Source organism: Periplaneta americana, chromosome 1 (genome assembly GCF_040183065.1).
Source record: "Periplaneta americana isolate PAMFEO1 chromosome 1, P.americana_PAMFEO1_priV1, whole genome shotgun sequence".
Taxonomy (NCBI): domain Eukaryota; kingdom Metazoa; phylum Arthropoda; class Insecta; order Blattodea; family Blattidae; genus Periplaneta; species Periplaneta americana.
Genome location: NC_091117.1, coordinates 166001311 through 166007997, shown reverse-complemented (window position 1 = coordinate 166007997; position 6687 = coordinate 166001311).

Below are 6687 nucleotides of genomic sequence, written 5' to 3'. Positions count from 1 at the left end.
ATTTACATTTGGGTCAGCAGATAGTATCTAGATTCCTTTTATTTCTTTATTTTAAATGTATTATTGATGTTTTATTTGTTGCTTGTTTCTGGATATTTACTTTTATTAGACTACGTGTTTCTTTAATTTAGAAATAATATTTTATCTTTTATTGCACTTTAACGTATACTATTACTAAATTCAAAATGCTAATTCACTTTTATTCCAATAACTATTTTCATGATTTTTAGCAAATATGAACTAAACATTTTGAAAACTTCGATGCAAGGAGCTTTTCTAGTAACGTCAATATAAAATATACTTAAAAATATAATTTCAAAACTATTAGACCTAATTGCACAAACTTTTGTACAGATGATATTATTATAAATCTGTTTATATAGTTTAAATTTCACAAATGTTGGCCGAAATTGTGGAATGTTGACCCCAAAAATTACCATGGCTCTCAATATCTTAATTTAATCAATTTCTTTTTTTCGTGTTATGTGCAGCCCACAAATCACTCTAAGAAAAGTCATTATTACATAATCACGACTGGAGAGTAAGGACTACATTTTTACAATCACACAATCAATATACTCTATTTCAATCAATATTGCCATTATTATTTTTTCAACAAATACTAAAAAGTACTCAGAGATCACACACGTCGAGCAGGTAGACCCTATTAGTTTCTCCTAACCAATTAAGTGAAGTATTTACATAATAAATAATTGCTTTTAACAATAAAATGGTTTACATACAATTAACTTTTCCTATTTCTCTTTTTGTTCCTAAAAACCCTTCCCTTTGCGATTTGTTTATATGTGTACATGTATATGAAATAACTGAGTAATTAGCCCTATTACATAGCCAGAAATTTAGTAACGCAAGTTATTGTAATAATTGCTGCCTTTATTCGCTGCATGAGCATGTACATCGCTGTTGTCTACATTACAGTGAATGCGCTATGCGCTCGTGATCAAGGTCGAGCTCTTCTACCATGATTGGGAGCTAATATCGTCTCATCCCTTTATTAATGTAACAACATTCTTTTCACTAGAATTTATTTGGAGTGAGTAAGTAATCTTGTTATCTGTTAGATGACACCAAAGTGCTTAGTAGCCTGTCTCATTATGTTCTTTTGTGTGACTGTTTCAAAGTTTCCATGTTATTTCTAACCGAAAGAAAGATAACACCGTTGCATTTAATGCTGTTTCATGCTGTTGTACAGGAAATATTTTTTTCTAAATCATTCATATAACAAGGAATATAAAAGGTCACAAAGTGCTTACTTTTTTTAAATTCTGTTGCATTATTACTAACTAATGCCCTCTGCTGTTTGTTTTCAAATATGAGGTTAACAACTTCAAATGTAAGCCTACATCTTTATAATAAATTACAAAATATATTAACAATCTTAATATATGTGAGGCGGTATCAAAAGATTTACTTAGATCTATTAACGTGGCCACTACCACATTTTTATTTTCAGAACTATCCAATGTTAATAATAATGTTATGTTTTTTTAACGACACTAGCAACTGCCGAGGTTATATCAGCGTCGCCGATGTGCCGGAATTTTGTCCCGCAGGAATTCTTTCACATGCCAGCAAATCTACTGACATGAGCCTGTCGAATTTAAGCACACTTAAATGCTATCGACCTGGCCCGGGATCGAACCCGCAATCTCGGGCCAGAAGGCCAGCGCTATACCAACTGTATCAACCAGGCCGACTGAACTGTCCATAATTATGCGTAGAAAATCTATACAATGGTATAGAAATTATCGTAAACAGATACTTTACGACTGGGGGGTTGCTCTAAATGTTGTTCTTTTATCAACTGTCCGAAGACATGTCTGGACCCCACAGATGAAGCCAATAAGGCATCTAGGCAACTAGGCCAGGAGATAATGGGGTAGAGTAGCTAGTTCCTATCCCCCTGCTCTAAATGTATAGCCATAAAATACTTTCTCTATATAAGTACATAGGTATACAGGGTGATTCACGAGGAAAGGTAAAAAATTTAGAATGTGAATTCTGAAGTCATTCTGAGTGAAAAAGTTAATATGAATATAGGTCCGTTTTCGAACGGTTACGGAGATATGGCTCTTTGATTTCACAAAAACTTCAGAGATTCCATTGTACTAACTCGCATTTAGAGACAGATAACGGACAAATTTATATTCACGTATGCATACATATCTAATAATCTAGAAGTCGGGGTCGATGTTTTCACACATTTTCAAAGCGCCTCCTTCTGCTTCAATCCACTGTTGTGCTTGGGCGTGAATCGCGCTGGTTGCTCAGGAGAGTTGCATGTGGCTGTCTTTATGCCGCATCCAAAATACGGTCGATTAGCGCTTCTCTCGTTTCCCCGTTCCTTTGCTATACCATGCCTTTCACCTAACCCCATAGACAGTAAATACTCTTCGATATGGTACCCTTCTGTTCGGAAAGCGTCGTTCATATTCAGCGACGGCATGCAAGGTACTTCCATCGCTCAAACCATAAACATACACAATATCGTTTGAAAACGGACCTATGTCCATATGAATTTTTTCACTCAAAATGGTCTAAGATATCGTATCCTAAATTGTTTACCTTTCCTCGTGAATCATCCTGTATGTAATTACAGCTGAAAAATAACTATAACACTGTAACATCCTGTATCTTTGAAGTAATCCAAGATCGATAACTACTGCATTTTCTTATCAGTCAGACTTATCTTCCTAATTCAAGAAACTTGATAAACATTATCATATTTCGTTAGAAAGCCTACGACAATAATTAATATGTAATACGCAAGAGCATTGAGAAATATACAGTATTATGATATTATCTTGTCACTGTCGACCAGTTCACTTCACAAACAACTCATTTTGACGTGGATACATCTGTAAGTTCGGTCCAGTATTATGGTGCTAGCTCAGAAAGTCACATTTTCAGGCCAGTTTCGTCGCACCTATAATTTCTAAATTAATTATATATTCCAATTAAGTACACGGCGATCGACAGATGAAGAATCAATGTATCCAACGTGACCTTTAGTTGGAGGGGGTGACGTCATCTAGCAATACGCTGGAGAGGGGAAGATGAGACACTAATTGCCGGGCCGCGCGACAGCCGGGGCAGTGGCAACTCGAGAATGCGAAGCGATAGAACGTTTGCAGTGATGGCAAACGATTTGTAATGAAATAGGCTACAATCTTAATTGAGCAACAATCAGCAGTCGACAAGTTAAATGGAAAGAATTCAAGAATATTTGAGTGAAGAGGGAAAATTCACAATTTCGAGGCATAAGCAGCGTAAATGGGAGCTGGCGTATAAGTAATGGGTAGCAAACGATAGAGCACGATGGTTGGTATAGCAACTGACAAGTTTCCTCTCAATGAATACAATATGGCGACCTGTTATAAATAAAATTATACTTAACTAGTAAACTTGAGTACATTTCTTCATTCTTATAACTTACATTTAATATCCCATTCCAAGAGACGTATTCACATATAATACTTGAGGCTGTGTCTCTAATACAGACTACCCCGATTTTTTAACCTTCTTCTGCTACAAAGGATATTTCTAAAATGTTTTCTGTAGCCTATTATTGAATGAGTTTCCCATCCATGGCATAGGCTATAAATTATTATTTACACGTTCTTCGTCGTGGTTTACTTCCTACTTTGGAATCGATTTACAATTGATTGCGATGTAGGGGAGTGTATTATTTTTGACCAGCACTAGGCAAGAGTATTGCGGTCATGCGGTCAGCACGGCGCAGGGTCACAGCTGAGACAATACAGAGTCCACAGTTGTAAAGTAATAGGTAACATGTCTGACCGTGAAACGATCGAGTCGGGATTCAAATCCTGGTTAGGACAAGTTACCTAGTTGAAGTTTTTATCCAGGTTGTCCATTAACAAATTGAAGCAGAATTGCTGAGTAACTTTCGGCGTTGGATCTCGGACTCATTTCGCTATAATAATTACACTTCCTTCACCATTATCATCATCATCATCATCATCATCATCATCATTTCCGTTTCTTTGTCATATTTCGGGCTCGAGTCCAACGAAGAGTCGGCTGCGGCTACCGAACTTGGACCATGTGGTACGTGGGCATTGCTTGTGGTGGTAGTGGGCTCCGGAACAACTTTTCCCTTGAAATTATTCAAGCCTGCTTCACAGGGAGCTTCTACCTGAAAGCCAGATTTGCACGTTAAAGATTCTATTCTCAATATAGCCTGTAACTTCTCCGAAGAAACAAATCTGTTGCGTGACAGCTCACAGAGGATCACAAGCCGACTGTTGGCCTCAAATCCAAATGTTTCAATAGAGGTTATCGATCATCCAACTAGTACGTGGATATTATATGATTAGCATGATGATAATCCTAGCAGCCATTATGGCTGGTTTTCAAAACCAGATTTCGCTACCTACCGTAGCTTCTCAAATATACTACGTTGTTGGGTAGGCATCAGTCCCACACACTGTCTAAAATTTCACGAGAACGTTTCTTTCCTATGAAGACTCGAACTACACTCATTCCGAACGCTAGCCTAAGGCATAACGCTTTAGACCACCAGCTACATCGCTGAACGTAACTTCTTCCTCCTCCCAAAAAGCAACATATTCAGTACATAAATGTAATCTTGGAACGAAGCGTTTGATATTTGCTTTTCCGAATAAAACTTCAAACATACTTCAACCTGTAGCATGATTTTTAAGTATTTTCTGAACTACATTGTAATTAATTGAACTTTCTAATTGGTTTGTGACTGTCATACATACATTTAACTAACATACGACTTATTTTAACTAGTGACAATATTCGAGGCCGTGACATGATATTAAATATTCAAGATAATGGAATGATATCGCCAAAAGGAATCTGATTATTCGGAAATATTGAACTTATGTGTACTTTATCCATCTCTTCCCATAGATATCATTCCCAAACTCTCCAGAATTAAATTACATTGCCTTTAAAAGTATATATTATTAAGCATTTATTTATAAACAATCAGACTTATTCACGAATACATTCATCCACAAATTACGCACTTTAAGTAACTATATCTTTATTTCAAAACAAACTACGGAGGGCATGAGAGTCGATAATGATAATGGATAAAAGTTGAATGAGTCGCAGAGGGAAGCTAAGTAAGTGAAGCGAACCTGACTCACCGGCTTTGTCCATAAATCCCTCAGAAGGCATTACATTACAAATAATATGAATAGTATAATACTGTAGAACTGTAAAATTTAATTGCAGTATACCAAGTACACAAAATAAAAAATACGTACAGTTACCCTTAAAAAGAATGAGACGATTCTTGGTCGTCGGAAGTTAAAGTTCTACAGCGCTGTTCACTCGATATCGACGTAACGATACATACCATGACAAATAGTACAAGAATTGTTACAAGGACCACAACAAGGACAAGGACCAGAATAAGGATCACGAAGAAGACTGCCATTTAAGGCCAGGATTTCACAACATAGCTCGAGTCACAAAATATCATTGCTTCACTGTACCGAATGGCAAATGCCTGCTAAGGGATCTACATTCTGGACTGCTGCTGTCACTGTCTTGTCTCGGTAGCTCATATAGTAGCATGTCGGTTCCACTGTATAACCGAAACGTCTCGTGTTCGATCCCGGGTAATTTTTTTAATGGAGGTGTAATTAATTTGTTCAGAGTTCCTCGGCTGTCTAATTTGTAGAAAAATATGGAATAATTTATGCCCAATTTCTGGGTCTTACAAGTGGGCTCAAACTCGTCAAAAAAAATAAATCTTAATAGGAAGTTAAAAGTATTCTTCCTGAAACAAAAATCATAAAAAAACAAAAAGAGACCTGCTAACTTAAAATCTTGTCCACATGTCATCAGCTTCTATTACAGCTCTAAGTCGATACGGCATGGATGTCACGAGATTGTGGAAAAAGTTCAGATCCCCGGCGAGATCTTCCCAGGTGTCAACAACTAGATCCCACAATTCGTCTCGATTTCGAGGGCGTCGGTGGGCATAGGTGGCTATCCTTCTCTTTTTCAATTCCGCTCATAAATTTTCGATGACATTCAAATCAGGTGGCTTCGGAGGCCAATTAATGATTTCGATCTCGAATCTCCTTTGAAACCATCTTTGAATGCTTGCAGCATAGTGCACGAGATGGTTATCCTGCTGGAACAGCAATGTTCCTTCGGGAAAACGTTCTCGGGCGAAGGGAAGGAATATATTTTCCAGAATGTGCTCGTAAGTTCCCGCATTAAGCCAGCCATCGATGCTTTCTATAACGCCAGGTCCATCGTAAGACATCCACCCCCAACACGATATGCTAAAGAGCCCCGATCTTTCACGAAGGTGCACATAGCGCTGGTCATGTCGGAGACCATCCTCACGATAGACACGGACAGGACCTTCGTAATCACTCGAGATGGTTGTTTCGTCGGAGAAAATTACATTTCTCCAATCGAAATCCACTCGATTGGTAGCGAAGGCAAGACGGTCGACAGCTTGTGCTTCCCCCAATATTTCCATTTGCGCAGCCCTCCGGCTCCTAATACCGCGGTTCCTCAACCTGCTGATCACAGTCTGTGAAGAGCCGGGAAAGTTAGATGTTGCTCTTATTTCGTTAGCAGTCAGAAAGGGGTCCTGTCGAACTGTCTCGAATAAGAGAGCATCCTCTTCCAATCAAGAAATCC